The sequence below is a fragment of the Hipposideros armiger genome, unplaced genomic scaffold, assembly GCF_001890085.2.
Source record: "Hipposideros armiger isolate ML-2016 unplaced genomic scaffold, ASM189008v1 scaffold_159, whole genome shotgun sequence".
Classification (NCBI taxonomy): domain Eukaryota; kingdom Metazoa; phylum Chordata; class Mammalia; order Chiroptera; family Hipposideridae; genus Hipposideros; species Hipposideros armiger.
In genome coordinates, this window is record NW_017731509.1 from 255,003 (window position 1) to 273,326 (window position 18,324).

The following is an 18,324-nucleotide window of genomic DNA, read 5'->3' on the forward strand; positions in this document are numbered from 1 at the left end:
CCTTGTCATTTTAATAGGCCAATGGATGAAAAGAAGAATCCTAGTGTGTCTGAACTGAAGGGTACTTAGAATTCCCAAATTCCCTTCTTTTTCTGGTTGAGGAACAGTGTCCTAGGGGGACTGAATGACTTGGTGAATGGCAGTGAATCTACTCATTGCTTGAACCCAAAGGCTTAACCCAGATTTTCCAACTCCAGTGTTTTTCTGAGTTTGATCTTTAATTTTCACAATTAGCACAATCTAATAAAGCTCATTTTCTTTATTGTCATAATTATAGACAATCAGGCATTGTTTCTCTCTTTTATATATATGTAATGATAAGGCAGTATGGCTTTTTAATGAACAAACATGTCAGAGTTTACACATTGAAATGAGTCACAGCTTTCTATGTAGTCCCCTTGGAAGTATATATAGTTATCCAAGTATTGTGGAATTTGCTTAGAAGATTATTTGAAATGGAGCTGATTCAAGTACTGGGAATATTTTGAGCAGAAAAAGGTATAGTTTCTAATGCCCCTGAGATCCCACTATAAACAGGTGGGTTATATTAGGATAAATAGGGATTTTTCACTCTTCTCATTTGAAAAATGCACAGCAGGACCAGGAAAGGGGTAGGGGAGAAATTTTATGTCCTCTCCTGAACTTTATCACTAGTGACTTCCTATAAAGTAAAAAGGAGACTTAAATTCCACACATAGTTTTATTATTGAAAGGGTCAATGAGATCTCTCCCTTGGGCCTTAAATAGGATTGTTATGAACATAGGAACAAAAGTAACTGAACACTTATAAGGTAAAATTATATATAAAGAAAGGGTTAAATAAAAGCAACAGTGCAGACATAGCTTTTCAAGTGCACACTTCATAGTGGATGATTATCCTGTGTTCTTTTTTCAGAATCAAGTCTGACAGCCTGAAGTGTTACACTCCCTGGGAGCTTCTCTTTTGGAACAGATGTGAATATAGAAGCCTAAAAGTTTAAGCCTTCATTACCTGGAATTGAAACTTTCATGTAAAGAACTGTTCTTGAGCATGCTCTTTGTTCAATCTTCAAACCCTTCGACCTGGGAAACCCGCAGAGGATAAAGCTCTGAGATGAAGGTACTTGCTTTATATATATATTTCCAAATTGCTTCTACCACTTGGAGATTTCAGTAAGCATAAGAATCTTTTGGATCATTAAAACACACACAACCCCAAATGTATGCATTTTCTGCAGTACTTTTTTCTCTTAATGGATATAACAAAGATTTTTTGTTTAGCAGTGGGAAAAAGCAGCTGTTGAATTTTTACTTGGAAATAATATTGGGTTGAGTAACAGCAAACAAGTTATTTTTAGGTTTGAGGAGCTATCAGCTATTTCAGAAAAAAAATTCGTTCAATCTTTTAATTTTGTAGGTGAGAAAATTGGTATTGAGAAAGATGATATGATTTGCCCAAGGTCACAGAGAAGGCTCCCCACAGAGCTGGAATGAATCTTTATGTTTGGATGTTTTGTATCAACATAGGGTGTGTGTGTGTGTGTGTGTGTGTGTGTGTGTGTGTGTGTGTGTGTGTTTTGATGTCTCAAACTAGATCAAGCTATTTGGCGGAGGGGGGCTTTCTAGGTTTTGGTATATTGTGGGTATATATATGTAGGCATACAGCTATAGTTAATCTACTTTTATCACACTTTTTGGGAAGACTTTTCAGTTTTTGTAATTTTTAGGTATTACCCAATGACCTTGGATTAAAACTTAAATATAATAATTAAAGTCTATATCTCATTATATCTCTGAGTTTCTCAGGTAGGGGTCACAACAGAAGGCTAAATCTTTAGTCTTCCCTTGAAGAATTGTTTTAGCAGAGGCAGGGCACAGAAAAAACGGGAACAGTAATCATAAACAAATTAATTTCTTTCTAGTCTTATTGTTCAGCAGGGGTAACTTGATACAAAACCCAGATATCTTTGATAAGGTTTGTAATTCAAGCTCACATAGACAAATAACTTATCTATCATTACCCAATTCTCCTAAATTTTATAATCCTGGTGTAGTCCCAGAAAATATTATGGTGAGGTGGGCTATACATCTATAATCCATGACTGGGATTAGCAAGAATGAGGAACAGTGTAGACACCTAGAAAAAGAGAGAAAAAAGGAATATTACATGGGAAGAAATAGGCTCCAAGAGGAGAGGTGAGAAAGCTTCAGAGATTTCACATTCTTGTCAGTTCTTGCAATCACCCACACTTCTTAATTACCAGGCCTCCTAGCCCTCTCAACTTCTCCTGTACCTCCGACTAAATGAGTGAGTTAATTTTAAGAAGTGTTTATAGACATGGAAATTGACACCTAGAAAAACTAAATAACTTGCACAAGGTCACTAAGCAAGGGCATTTATAAATGTGGTCCTGGAGTCTTTTCTCACTTTGGGGTTCCCAGTGAAAACCCACATAGCCTGATTGGCCTTGTCCTTACCTCACCTTCCTTATTGGGAGTTCTAGTACCCACCAGGTAATATCTACCCTTCCATTATCATTATCACTCAGACTTTGTTTCTTTATTTCCTCAGTCCAAATGCTTGTTCTATTGATGGTAACTGTTTCCCACAGATTTCCACTCAGAGGCAAAATCAGTTTTCAAATGGGATCACAGAAAATCATGGGGCTTGCGTCTTTGCTCTTTGTCACATGACTTTATTTTTCTATTAGGTAGACTGACTAGTGCCACAAGAGAGTTTGACAAAAGTTTCGTAGACTTGGCAGCCAGGTAACCTGAGGTCTAGATCCCGATCTGATTGAACTAGCATAATGAATTATCCTCTCTCAATCTTCATTTATAAATTAAAAATGTTAAATCAAAAGATTGGAGTGAGGATGAAATTACATAAGATATATGTTACCTAGTATACTGTAGGCACATTAGTAAATACATTACCTTCCTTAAAGATGTCCCAGGTTATTTTGAGGCAGGAATGATATAATAGATGCAAACACATGTCAAGGAGTTAAAAATGCATTAGAAATCATTTTTATTTATCTAAACATGGGAATGTTAAAAGTTTCCTTCTCTGGAAGGGCATTTAAAATAAATCTTCTGGTTGTGAAGCAACTTTAACTCAAACAACATTTGCCTACCAGATAAGCATAGCAAATCACAGTGAGGAATGAAGTCAAGTTTTTCTATATTGGATTAATGCTCCCAAGTAAATGAGGTGATGGTTCTGATGAGTCGTCCATATCTACAGCATGCAGCGCCATCTGTCTAGCTTGTCTTTGAACTGGGGAAACATTTTAATCAGTCCTAGATTTTTTTGCTCAAAGGAATTTGCCTGTAAAAGAACCACTTGGTTTCTAGCTGTGCTGTGGCATTCTGTTTCATGTTCTGAGCCCATCATGTGTCCTGGGCTCCCAAGGATATCTACTGATTTACTTTTAGTTGGAGGCTAGACTTGGAGCACACAGCAGTCTTGATGTTTAGCTAATGTTGAATTTCTACACTTTCTTGAGTATTTTAGAGTCATTTAGGAGTTACTACTGCAGGTAAATAGCTTGTAAAAGTCACCATGATCATATTTCTCTGCATGGTTGCTTTTTGCAAGTATACACATTTTGAGCAGGAAAAAGTTATTCTTAAATCATTTCCTGTACCATTTTTTTCATGTATTGAAATAGTAGCTGAGGGTGCCAAGAGAGACTCCTCTGTGCAGAATACATATTATTTGTTCTAGAAAACAGCAAAGGTTAAATTAAAAGGGTTGTCAAGTGCTGGAAGTGTTGCTTCTCTGTTTCATCTGAGCTCTCTTGCTCTCTCTCTTTTGTTTTAATCCCTCAGCATCTCCTATTTCTAAACAGGAAATAGAGTTCTCTTTGGCTACAATATACTCTTACTGTTTAGCTCTTCTTACATTAATAGCATTTCAGCCTCAAACTAGAATTTTGAAAGGAAATGAGCCTAATCTGCAATCATTACAAATGGTTTTCCTCTAGGGACATTCACAGTCCCTGTTGTATTTGCCTTGGCTCTGGTTGCAAACAACAGAAACTGTCTCTGGTTAACTGAAACAGAAACGGAATTAATTGGAAAGCTATGATGAAGATCATAAAATCTAAGGGAAAGAGACAAAATGTCAAAGACCAAGTAGATTGCCAGAACACCAACTAAAGTTACATTATTAGAATGGCTTAATTAGGATGCCACTGCAGCTTCCATTGGACACTGAGTGCCAGAACTGGCACTGTTAACCACTGAACCCACAATTCCACTAACAGTAAAATAACTTCTCAATTATCTTTTCTTCTGTGTGCCATTTACTCCAAAATGAAAATCTACATGGTGGCATCACAATGTCCAGGACTAAGTCACACGCCCAGGCCCTGGCTTTCAGATACTGTAAGCCACAGGTGAGGCTCTGCCCTCCACCAAGAGTCCAGAAAAGAAAGATTCCATAATCCAATGAATTGTGTCCAGATGTTGAGTACTCGATGGAATGTTAATTATATCCCACTTACAACAGATTTGCAGAAACTTCCAATCCTGGGATGATTGAATTGACTGAATTTTCTTATTCTTCTAGCTAAGCATGACAAAGCCTCTCTTTAGCCAAAGGATCAGAAACAGGTGTTGGGGAGATCATGTAAGGAAACGACTTCTATCACCACCCAGCAGTAATCAGGTGCCTTCTCCCTCCCCACAGAGTTGTGTTAGAAGAAGCCTAGTGGAGAGTAAGGATTTTCACCATCACTCAGTGGTAACAGGGCAGCCCCTGTTGTGGTGTCTGTGGAGACCATGTAGAGATCCAGAAAGTCCACTCTAGTTGCCCACATGCCAGGAACCAGGAACAAGTCCTATATATTCCTTGATGAATCTCAACCTAAGTCTTACATCGTATACAACTACGTATTAGCTTAAAATGAATCATAGACTTAAATGTAAAACCAAGAACTATAAAACTTTAGCAAAAACATAGGAGAAAGTCTTTGGGAGCTAACAGGAGGCACAGAATTCTTAGATTTGACACTAAAAGCATGATCCATGAAATAAAAAAATTGATTGGTTGAACTTTATCAAGATTAAAAACGTTCTTTAGAGAACCCTCTTAAGATTTTGAGCATATAAGCTATGGAGTAAGAAGAAGTATTTGTAAACCACATATTTGACATATCTAAAATATATGATGAACTCTCAAGACTCAACAATTAAAAAATACAAACCCATCATAGAATGGACAAAAGCTATGAAGAGATATTTCATCAAAGAATATATACAGAATGCAAATAAACATGTGAAAATATGATCAATATTATTAATCCTTAGGGAAATGTAAATTAAAAGTATGATGCAATATCACTACACACTCATCAGAATAGCTAAAATAAAAAATAGTGACAATGTGAAATGCTGGAGAATATGTAGAGAAATGATATATACATTTGCTAGGGCTATCATAAAATGTCACAGACTGGTGGACTTAAACAAGTAGAATGTATTTTCTCACAGTCTGGATGGAGGCTACAAGTCTAAGATAAAAGTGCTATCAGGTTTGTTTTTTAGTGAGACCTTTCTAGCTTGTAGAAAGCTACCTTCTTGCTGCGTTCTTACAATGTATTTTCTCCGTGTATGTGAAGAGAGACAGAGAGAGACATGGAGAGATTGAGATTAAGAGGTCTCCTCTTATAAAGACACTAGTCCTATTGGGTTAGGGCCCTACCCTTATAACCTTACTTAATCTTTATTACCTTCCTAAAGCCCCTATTTCCAAACATAGTCACATTAGGGGTTATAGCTTGAAGATATACATTTTCGACTGGACACAATTTAGTCCATAACACTGGGTCACTAATAGATTGCTGATGGGAATAAAAATTATACAGTCAATCTGGGAAATAATTTGGCAGTTTCTTGAGAACTAAAAATGCAATTACTGTGTGACCCAGCAATTGCACTCCTGGGCATGTATCCCAGAGAAATGAAAACCTATGTTTACAATAAAAATTTGTACACAAATTTATTTTCCTTACTATATATCTCAATTAAAACAAAGAATTGCACAATTAAAGATCTGAGTTTATACATATGATGACTTTCCCAATCAAAAGGTTTTTTTCCAAATTTTTGCTAATGTAAGCAAAAGTGAAATAATATTTAAAAGATTTAAATATTATGATTAGAGTATGAATCCATAACTAAAACCATCAGTGGCAGATATTTTGTTTTCCTTGCAATGAATCAAACCTTCAAAAGCAGTGAACAAATTACTAATGACACATAATTAAATAAAAATGGAACAACAGTATTTAAATACTTTATTTTCAACTAATTTCAAGACCCAGTGTAGCAACATTTTGGGTTGTCGGAAAAGTCATGACGTATTTTTTCTGTTTTTCGTTGCAAAAATGCATCATGACTTTTCCAACAACCCAATACATAGCACTCATTATGTAACAAATCCTCTCCTCAGAGCTTTCTGTGTATTAACTTATTTAATTCTCAAAACTCAATGAGACATGAACTATTACTATATCTTTTCTTTTTCAGATGAGGAAACTGAAGCACAGAAAGGTTAAGGCATTTTCTTAACGTAACGTGGCCAAGAAGTGGTGGCCTTCTGGCCTTCTAATCTGCAGTTAAACAATATGCTCTCCATATTAAGGTAGGTTTTCTTTTTTCCCTTAATATAACATTATTACATAGATGAGCCTCTGAGCTGAAACTCAGAATGGTAAAATAATTTGACCAAAGTCACATGAGTAGAGCATAGACTCATTCCTTGAGCATTCAGGAATATTAGAGGATGCCTGAAACTGAAAGACTTTTAGGGATCATTTAGTCTGTCTCCTTCGTTTCATAGGTGATGAAGCAGAAGGCCAAGGGCTATTTTTGGTCTAAGATCATGTTGCTGCTTAGCAGCTGGGCTTAGCCTTGAATTCCAGGTTTCTTGAGTCTCAGTCCCACAGCTTTTTTCATCCATAAGAAAAGAAAAAAGAAAGATTTTTCATTGAAATTACTAGTTCAGCAAAAGAATGTTCCTGACAGTTGTTCTGTAGTTTAGATCAAATTTCACTTTATTTCAGCTATCTGTCCTGGGAATAGAGAGTAAATAAGGAATGAGTGAGCAAAAAGGAGAAGAGGAGAGCCATAAGTATGTTGCAGAAAGGCCAAGGCAAATGAAAGTGAGAGAAAGCATTTGAGTTTTCTGGGTGAAGTTCGCTGGGGATATTTACAACCAGCTGAAAATTTTGGGAATATAGCTCAGTGGTGGAGGTGAGGGAGGAGAGGAGATATGAAAACTGAGCTTCCTTTCTAAACACAGGAGTATATAAACCAGAACCATCATGAAATAGAGAGGTGAACATGTAAAATGTATATTCAAGTGCCATTCTGGCCTGTATGCTGGAACTCAGGCCTTTAATACAATTAATAGATTGGCTCTTACATGGTAAGTGTCAGTAGGAAAGTGTAGCTAGAGGTATATCTGTCAGCTTCTTCGCCTTTGTTTTTCCACAATCCTATTTCACCAAGATATTCTATAGTCATAAAAAAAAAGGCATAGCAATTTTATTGAAAATTTAAAAGTAGAGTGGGTTCAGTCTTTTTATCAACAAGGGTGATTACGGGTAAGTCGCTATCTCTCCGGGTCCAAGTGAATTTAAATTTTTGTCACTTTTAGACTTTCCAGAACAATTAATTTTGTGATGTGCATCATAAATCTAAAAAAAAAAAAAGCCTATAGCATGTGTGTTTACCCAAACTTATTTGATCAGTGGTACTCTTTTTAGAAAAACCAACTTGTTAAATTTTTTATTCTCAGCACATATATCAGGAAACTCTCCAAGAAATATTCACTTTTACTTCATGAAGACAATTTTTGTTGTTGTTGTTGTAAAGTTCTATTTCTGTGTTCTCTCTGGACTTGGATTTCCCATATGCTACAAGGTCATCTTTTTAACAATTGATAGAAGGTGATCATCATCTCTACCTCTCACACTCCTAGCTCAATAGGTTGCACTAGAAATCATCAGCCCTGGGTATTATAATTCAGTAATGTCTCATAGTAGAATTCTTTCTTCTTCATCAGTCATGAGCTGTGCGGGCCTTATACCAAGGGCCATGTGAAAAGCTCACAGTGGTTCTTCTGCTTTCTGGACATAAAGTAAGTGATTCAGGAAATTAAGACTTTCACTCTGTGGTTTCACCTGTGTGAAACTTTTGGTTTGTGACATGGGATGCTCCCTGTGTGTCGCAAAGCTTGACAGATTACTCAGCAGTGGGAAACACCCACTTTTCAGTGTTGCTGACTTTAGGTGGGCAAATTATCCTCTTTCTTCAGTCTCCATCCAAAGTTTTTAGTCTAACATCCAAAGTCCAGCCTTGTTTTTAGTCCCAACCTTCCTTCCCAGCCTGTCTTCATGGGCTTCCTTTGATTTTCGTTCATTGATCCATTTCTTAAGTTGTTAATTCATCCAACAATTGTTTCAAAGCGAAGTGACTAGAGAGATGAATATGGAGCTTGTCATCTAGGAGCTTTGGTTTAACAGGAGAAAAAAGACATGTAGAATCCACTCAGTGCATATAATACAGAAGACAGGAATGCGATTAAACAGAGAGAGACAAGGGGCCGTAGGGTTTGAAGGAAGGCTCTTCCATATGGGGTATCTGGGACAGCTTTGAAGAGGTGACATTTGGGCTCATCCTGCGTCTACAGAGAATTTTGAGCCTCTTCTATGTGCCAGCAATAAGAGCACACTCATGAATAAAGCTAATAAAAATGAGTAACACTGAATGTCATGCACTTTCATAGGTGCTTTTCCTGTGTTCTCTTTCAAAACAATTGTAGAAAATATGCATTATTTCATTCTCATTTTGCAAATGAACAAACTGAAGCATTTAAATCACTTGTCTGAAGTCACTCAGCCAGTAAGTGGTAAAGCCAGGAAGCAAAGCCCTGAGTCTATGGGCTTACTACACTCTACTACACTAGACTATGCTCTCCTTTACATAGTCCTGGTTCTCATGGTAGTTAGAGTCCAGTACAGGATATAGAGTAGTGCACAGGTGATCATGGTACAGTTTTCGTTGATAAAATGTAGGGTATGCAAAGTATTTGGGAGCAAACAGGGACTGAGCTTAGCCCAGACACAGAAGATTAAGGGATTGGGCACATCTACTCTAGGACCTGAATGATAAATTGGAGTTTGCTAGGCAAAAGAGAATGAAGAGAGGAAGGAATAGGGAGAATCAGAGTAAGGGATTCAGCAGAGGGAATGGTGTGTACAAGAGCCTAGTGACAGAGAAGCATGGCTAGATGCCAGAGGGAACTATTCTGTGTGACTCCAGGGCAGACCTGTAGCTAAACAGTTTTATTACATAGGTTTGTTGTGAGACAAAATGAACAAATGTTTTAAAAGGAGAACCTAAACCTGGATGGCATAAATTAGATGTTTTTGATTTGTTCCCTCAAACTTTTTTTTCACTTTTAGCTAGTGGTTATAACAAATCCCTGCTCAGTGTGTGTGTGTGTGTGTGTGTGTGTGTGTGTGTGTGTGTGTGTGTGTATTGAGGGATTTCTTAATCATGAGTCAGTAAGAGTCATCCTAAAACAATGTTGTCACTTTTTCTGGAGTCTCAAAGCAAACATCAAAAATGTGGATTATCAAGATGAGATCCACTGAGTCACTTTTTTCCAGGAAAAAAAAAAAGCAGAGATAAAATAACCACATGCAATATTTAAGGCCATAGGCCATACTCTCTGAAGAGATCAAGTAGCATTAGCAGAAAGGGAAAAGGAAGAAGGGGAAGAGAAAAAGGAAGAAAAGAAAGGATTTCACCAACGTGGAAGGTGTCATAGGCCAAAGTAAGGCTGTGACACTGCACAACTTCAGAGAGTGGCATGCATGTTGTTATCTATGGGGCAGCTCAGTGTACAGCCTGTACTTACCTTATGTGACAGCACTAAACCATGGCTAAATATGACATGCACTTTAGGGACAATTTGCAGGCTATCAGTGATGTTCAGCAGTGAAATGAGTGTTATTGGGAAGGAAAAAGATATCTGCCAACCGGAAGTTTCCAAGTAGAGGTAGAGGTAGATTGTTCTTTTATCAGGAATATTATAGAAAGGAGGGAAGCTGAGCTAGATGACCCAAGATTTGTCCTGATTCGCACTAAAATGCAATGTTTCTGTGATATAAATATGTTTTATAACAAGCTGAATGACATCTGTTTCTCTAGGATTCCTAGTTCTTCCATCCTTTACTGGAATTACCTAAATGTATGCTTGAATTCCCCCACTGCAGGTACTTCCTGCATTTGGCTCACCTGTCTTCACAAAACCTTTAGTACCTCCCTTTTCAAGATGATAAAGAGTGAGGCCTCAGATAGATAGTTCATCTGGGAAGCACCCACTAACTCAGAGCTCATTCCAGCAAATGATCAGAATTTCTTGTAATATTAGCCAAAGCTGACAGTCTTAGAGGATAAAAATACCTAGCAAATAAAAATCTTAAAGGGAGAAACAAATGCTAACAGGAGAAAACATTCCTGGCAAATATGATGCGAATAAAAGTGACATTTGCTGAGTGTAACTGAAAGTATTAGCTGAATAAAAATGCTAACAAATGTTAAGAGCCAAATTGCTGGTAATGCACAGCAAACAATATTTGCTGAAAGAAAATATATTAACTGCAGGAGAAAGGAAAAGAGCTGGAGTGATTTATACAAACACACACCTACATAGGAGGGTGCTTCCTATAGTAATAGATTGCTGTAGCGTTCCTAACTCCAGTGTCAAAACGTCTCAACCTGACTTAGCAGCTTTTCATTGTCTTTTTTTAAATTTAAATTTAAATTTAAATTTAATTTACTTAAATAAAAAAACAACTTTATGATTTTTATGTGCCTTTTGAAATTTTCTTTTAAATGTGTGTATCTATCTATCTATAAAGAAACATTGTTTTTTAAAATGTAGAATATAGAAAAAGTAGAAAAACAAAAATTTATCCTTTTTAATGTGTAGTGCGTGACCTGCACCACACAAAATTTAATGAAAATATATACATACCACTGCTAACTCTTAGCTGTGTCTTTCTTTTTCTTTCTTTTTTTTTTTTTTCTTGCATTTTTCTTTCCAGTTTTTCTTTGGTGCCAATTTGTTGTTTTTTCCTCCCCAGGTGGTAATCAGATAATTGTAATCTTGCTTCTACACTATTTATCCTATTTCAATGTATTAATAATAATTGTAAATATTTTAATGGCATCTTATAGCTCTATACAAAGTTACCTCTAGGTCTGTATAGTGAGGGCACCTGTGCTGCTTTCAAAGTCTATGCATTATCTGAAGGAGAACCCAAAGATTAAATATGGTTTGATTTTGTAGTTGTTGATTAATGTGCCTGTCTCAGTTACTGGGCAATAGAGCATTTTAATCATAAAAGGCAATCATTGTGACATCCTATATTGGGTAGAATGCTGGCCCCCCACTACCTCCCACCCTTGTCCCACGAAAGATAAGTCATGCCATAACATCCAGAACCCATGAATGTGGCTCTATTTGGAAAAAGGAGTTTTGTGGATATGGTTCAATGTAGAATTTTGAGATGAGGTCATCCTAGTTTATCCAGGTGGAACCTAAATCCAATGTTACATGTCCTTATGAGAGACAGATGAGAAGACAACACAGACACAGAGGAGACAGCTTTGTGAAGACAAAACCAGAGATTGGAGTTTCGGTCACAGCCAAGGAATGCCTGGAGCCATGAGAAGCTGGAAGAGAGAAGGAAAGGTTCTCCCCTAGAGCCTCCAGAGGGAGTGTGGCCCTGTCAACACCCTGATTTTGGACTTTTGGCCTCCAGAACTGGGAGATGAATAATTTCTGTTGTTTTGGGCCACCAGTTTGGGCAGTTTGTTACAGCAGCCTCAGGACACCAACAGACTCATAATCCCTTAGGCATTTTGTCATGATCAGAACTGCCCATTGGTCATTATCACCTGAGTAATACAAAGGGATCTTAGGAGGCTAGACTGAAGCTATGTGAAGTTGGATTTTGTTAGTCATGACACTTAGTTTTAAGAAATCACTTCTAAAATGTGCTGTGCTTCCAACAAAGGAAGTTTGTCTCTGCTCTGGAGAGTGAAGCTGCTCATACACAGGGTTATGAAGAAGGTGATATCTGATCTCAGCACGAGGGAAAATGGAATGCGCCAACGTACCCAAAACACAGCATTTAAATAATCTAACGTCTGGATTGTTTCATAACATGTGGGCCTGCTTCCTTTCCTCCACTATTTCTAAATTATTACATACAAATAACAACCCGGCTTGATTCTCAACAGCACATCCTTATCATATTCACTCACGCAGAGCAGGGTTTCCCATAAATATTCATGGGAAAAATTTCCTTTTTTAACTCATTCAAAATCCTTGCTTGATGGCCTGGTGTTAGATTTCTGGCACTGTTCAATGTCAAGGGCACTGCAGCTTCCTCTGAACCAAACATCCTGGCTATCTGCAGACATGCAGCTGTAGATGCAGACTTCACAGTCTTACATCAAGAAGACCAGCATTTAACAGAATCCTGGAAGTTGACAGACTGGCACCCACAGACACACAGAGACACACCCACACACACACAGACACACACACAGACACACACACACAGAGGCTCACACACACACATAGAAGCTCTGGAGCTATGTTACTGGTGCAGTATCTTTCAGCATGTACAGAGAGCCCCAGTATGTGTGCACCCACAGGGTCTCTGGCTGCGGAGATACACGAATATGTTCTTCAAATAACGTGCATTCCTTTCAAACACAGGCAAGTATTAAGTAAGTGACACTTCTATTACACTGATTGACATTTCATTATCTAAATGCCTAGCCTTCTTTTGGCTTTGGGATAATTAGTTGTCAGTTCCCTGAAGCGACTGCATTTTCATGTTACGCCAGCTCTTCAAAGGGCAATGGAGGACACTAAACAGATCTTACAATCAGACCAAACTAAAGTCCTGAGAAAAATGCCCTGGTTTCAGGGGTTAACCCACTGAAAAACAGAAAAATAAATAAATAAATAAACAGCCCAATCCCTCTTATGTGACCTGCAGGAAAGACAGGAAAACACATTTATTTGAACCAGTGTCTTATCAGTGAAGTACAGAAGCTGGACGAAATCAGTGAGATATTTTTTTTACAGGAGTGATCGTTGTGATTCTAAAAGTTGGTGGTATCTCTCACTGTGCCGAACAGAAAGTTTTCATCAAAAATGTGGTTACCTCATCGAACCTCATAGCTTATGAAGAAATTGCTATTTAATTGTGTGTATCTGTTTGTTCAGCATCTCCTTCAAATTTCTAGAAATTTTGTTTTTGCTGTTAATTTCTCTTCTTTAGCTTCATAGCACATATGGAAGCAATATCATTTTTCTTCGGTGCCAGGCTTATTATTGAATTTCTAAATAAGTTCAACTTCATTCTGCTGCGATCTATATAAAGAGAACGCATCTGGAGAATGGAAATGAAGACATAGACAATACACAAATGTGAAAGACACATGATAGCACATAGGGTCAGGCTTCAAAGGAAGTGGGCTGATACTGGAATTAATTTAAGCTGGTGAGGGCCCCAGGTATGGTAATGAGAAATCAAGACAGGAAAGAAGGGGCTGACCCACGAGGGGAGCTGTTGCTTAAGCTGTCAATTTAGAGCATAAATGGAGTGGCCCAGAGCAAGGACCTCAGCAGAGGTGAGTGTGTGCCAGAAAGGATATAGCCATGGGATGCTGGAACTAATTAGGCTCTAGAGATCAAGCCTATCCCATTTCATTAAATAAACAAAGACACATTCCATTTTTACTATAGATTAGGCGCTGATCTATAGGCTAAATGCTGAGGATTTGATGGTGAACCCGTTAATGTGGCCCCTGCCCTTACTCGTGATACATAGTCAACCAGTGGGGAAACAGAGGCTTAAAATGGTGGCGCAAATTGCTCCAGGTCACACAGCCGATGTGTGTCAGGGTGATTTCTTCAACCTGGGTCCCTGGAATTTTTTCAATGGCTTCCATAGCTGCAAGGCAATTGCCAACTACCTGAGATTCCAATGCTCTGTCTTTTTATCTGAATAAATATGTGACCTGGGCCACCCTCCCTCAAAGACTTAGCTACCTGCAGTTTCCTGTTCATGGAGCACAGTCATTAAGCCTGGGCTAAAGACAACAGATTTAGCAACTAACCATGTGAGCACTGCTTTTAAAAAACTGCCCCAGAGTTCAGCTTGACTGACATCCACCCCCAACAGTCCTTCCCATCAGAGATTCTAACTGCTGACTTTTTAATATTCATTTCTTCCAAAGGGCCTACACCCTGCAAGCTACTCTCAGGATGCTGAAATGCAATTGCTTCTGGAGTATAAGCAAAAGGTCACTGAACATCCCATCTTTAAAATTTGCCAGATCAGATTTTGGCAGACATTGAGAAGTGAGATGTCAGGCAGCCGGCACTCTTTTTCTTGAGTATGTGTGTCTGCGTGTGTGTTTGGAAGGAAAACACGGTGGTGAAGGAGTGGTATAAATAGTTTCTAGGACATGTTAATCATAGATTATTAGAATTAGAACATTTGTCCAATTTCTTGGTGTTATATATGCAGAACATCGTGCACAGTTTAAGTGACAGACAGTCGCAGAACCACAGCAGTAACTAGACATTTTAATTAATTCTGAGCCCAGTGTTTGTTCAATTTTTTTTCCTGTTGGTTATTAATGCAAAATTTCTGATAATCCAGTTGTTAATGTCAAATTGAATGCAAAAGAGCTTAAATACCACTGAAGAGCTGCTTTGGTGTTAAGTACCCCTACCTGTCGTTGTTCAGTACCAGCCATCTTTTCTTAAGCATCGGTCTAGTTCTTCACTGGGAAGCTCCTTCAGTTAAAATTTAAATGAGTGATTGCCATATTATTTTTACTCAAGCAAAAGAGATCTCAAAGAGAAGAGTCCGCTCATGTAACTAAGTTACCTTGCTCAGCCCTTAATAGATGCTCAACAAATATTAGTTGAATAAATAGGCCAAGAGTAGTCCTACACAGACTAATAGCAATGAGGACCAGCATAAAACAGTGTAAAGAACAAGGACTTAGAATCTTAAGTTTGGGATATCGAGCCATTTACGTAACCTTTTTGAGGCTCAGTTCCCTCATTAAGAAAATTCAGATAATAATACCCATCTCTCAGGACTATTTGGGGAAATTAAATGAAATAACATTGGAAAGTTCTCACTCTCGTATCAAATGCTTTAAAATATGCTTAATAAGTACTCATTGTAATCGCTTGCTGTAATACAGTTGGCTCTTTGGAGAAGCAGAATTTTATCCTATGTAGTGGTTCCAGAAAGTGGATATGTGGACTGACTGCATGAGAGCTGCCGAAGGAGTTCGATATAGATGCCCAGGTTCCACCCCAAACCTGCTGAGTTAGAATCTCTAAAGGAGGATTTAGTTTATAGTCCCCTAGGACACTCTAATAAGCAACCTAATTTAGGAACACTGAAGTTTTTGAGGATAGAGCTCTTTTAAATAATGATATACAGAGCTCTGTAATTATGGTTACTGTTTTTTGCTTTTTGTTTTTGTTTTTTTTTCTGAACACAGGTTGTCCTATGACTAATCTAGTGCCATTTTACATATTATAGATGCTTCATAAATATTCCCAGCCAAGTAATAAACACATGATTGTGTAAACAACATCTTTGGCCAAAACCAAATTTACATTTGTTATTCTATTTCTAAGAAGATTTAGGAGGAAACACAATCACATGCATGCACACACACACGCACACACACACACACACACACACACATTTCTCTGAGAGAACATTATGTGCTTATAACTTAGGGTGGCTATGCTACAAGCAGACACATTAAGTAGATTTATGGTTCATCTTTGCAAGTGAAAGATTCAGCTATTTTCCTACCTTACAAATGCCGGCTATAATTATCTAAAAACAACAATGCCTACCATTTGTTGGTCAATTACCACCTAAATTACATATGCCTACTTGATTAAAAAAACATTTTTTTTCTTCTCATAGGACTTGATTTCCATGTGTTTGTTTTAGTATTTTCACAACAATTCTCATAATACATATACCAAAATGAAACCCAGTGAAATTTCTAGCCACAACAAACACTCGTTTTTTGCCAGTTACTTAAGATGTCACTTTCCATTAGGGAGATAACTAGACATCTTTGTCAAACAGAATGAGGTTACAAGGTTACCTGAAGTTTGGTACATGCAGTAACACAACCTATTTCCATAGTCTTGGCCAACTCACTTAATATCTTTGGATATGAATTGTCTTATAAAATGAGAGATCAAAGTAGATTGTTTTTAGGTTTCTTCCAGTTTTGACTTGTTAGGATTCTATGAATCCCCCTAACACTGGAGGTGGGAGGAATCTACAATTTAAACAACCTATACAATGAAATAGACATGCCTCATCAATGGAGTAGAAAAAAAGATTAAACCTTTCAGGTTTATTAAACTGAGACTAAAAAAAACAACTATAAATCTCACTGAAAAGGTGTACGTGAATTACTGCCATCCAGAGATTCAATTATAGGCTACTCTTTGAGAATTATTAACTACAAAGCATCCCAACAATAATGGGTAATTATTATGCCTTAGAAAACCCAGCCTGGCATAGCTTAAATGCATCTGGTTCCTATTCATAACCTATCATTTAAAAAAGATGCATCATCTAAAGGACAAACATAAAATATGAACTTCATAGTCCAATGAAATGACTCCCTCATCAAAATTGTAATTGTCTTAAATCTACACAAAGTGGCACAGCGGGAGCCAGGAGCGTACCCAGGCAAGAGAAGATTCTGCTTTGACTTGCATTATCCTCAATTTCCCACCTGATTTTTTCATCCCTCCAGGGAAATATGGACTGTGATAAGGAGCATAATGACCAGCATAATGTGGATTGCCTAGTCATCTCCTTTTAATCCAATTACAAATCCATTCAGAGCCCCTGCCTGAACTATCTATTGCAACCACTTTTCCTCAGTCAATTTATGCTCAAATCCATCAACACCATTTAATGGGCACTGCCGTTCAGGGTCGTTCAGTATTTCCTGTTCTCAAGCACTGCGCACATCAACACACCAACATATCCACCATTACCCAGACAAGGCTACCTCCTGACAAGATTTCTCCATAGCATTTTCTCTTCCTCCCCATTTTTTGCATTTTTTTATTCCCTTTCTCTTCCTCTTTTAGTTATAGAAAAGGGAAGTGCTTATATTTTTTAATGAAAAAGAAGCAAATAGGTAAGCTCTGCATACCTCCTTTAATATTGTTTTTAAAAATCTGGACAGAAAGTGAGGTGGGGGAAATGTATGTTCTTTATTTTCCGGAATATCATCCTTTTCTTCCTTTCCTTTCTCTTTCCACCTGATTTCAAGCCCTTGCAGAGAGCCTGTGAATCCCTGCAGCCCTGTTAACCTGGCAGGAAAAAACAGCTTTCTCAGCATTAGAATGCACTGATATGGTGTGTACACGAGATTGTCTTTGATAGGGAATTGGAAAAAAGGGTTCTGACTACTAAGGGGAACTGTGATTCCAAACAAGGTCCTTTTCTCTGAGTCTCACTTTTCTCAGAAGAATAATGAAGGAATTAGTCTAGATCAGTAGTGTTTTTTTGTTTGTTTGTTTGTTTTTAAGCTGAGCCATCCTGCCACCTGTTGACAGCTCAGCGGCTGCTCAGCTCGGGCAGGGCATCGAACTGCGGTTGCTCAGAGAGCAAACTCTTGAGCGAGCTCTTAATCAACTGAGCCACTCGGCCGGCCCTCGATCAGTAGTTTTTGAATGTGCATCTTCAGGCCTGAATTACAGGGCAAGGAAGCGATGGTAGTTTGAGCTTTGCAATACCCATCAGGTTTTCATTTGAAGAAAATAAATCAAGGCTGGGGAAATTTTAAAGGTCCTTTATGTCTTTTAGTTCTATGATCCACAATTTGAGAAGTGACAACCACAATGATAATCATAATAACATTTGCTAATATTGCTTCTTAGTTTAGAAGGCATTTTAAATCTATGATGTACAAATAAATGAAGACCACCAAATGAGAACAAACAACATTTATTTATTCCAAGCTTGCTGTAGCAAGGGGTCAGCCACCATCGCTTGCATTGGCCAGAGATGACAAGGCAGGCAGAAGGGCGAGAAAGCTGCATAGTGGAGCAAAGGGAAGGCCTTAGGTGCGCCCTGAGGAAGCTGCTGCCTGGGCAAGCTGCCGGCCGACTGAGTGGAAGCAGGCCTCCTATGGGATTGGTTAGGGGTATATATTTCT

At 38.0% G+C, this 18,324-nt stretch overlaps 1 long non-coding RNA gene across 1 annotated transcript in view; it reads left to right on the forward strand.

The window, feature by feature from the left end:
• The first annotated feature begins 6,529 nt into the window (after positions 1–6,529).
• Positions 6,530–18,324, forward strand: part of LOC109387470 (uncharacterized) — a 161,015-nt gene continuing 149,220 nt past the window's right edge. The window contains exon 1 of the long non-coding RNA XR_002125005.1: positions 6,530–6,631. This is a non-coding gene — a long non-coding RNA (uncharacterized LOC109387470). The remainder of the gene's footprint in view (positions 6,632–18,324) is intronic.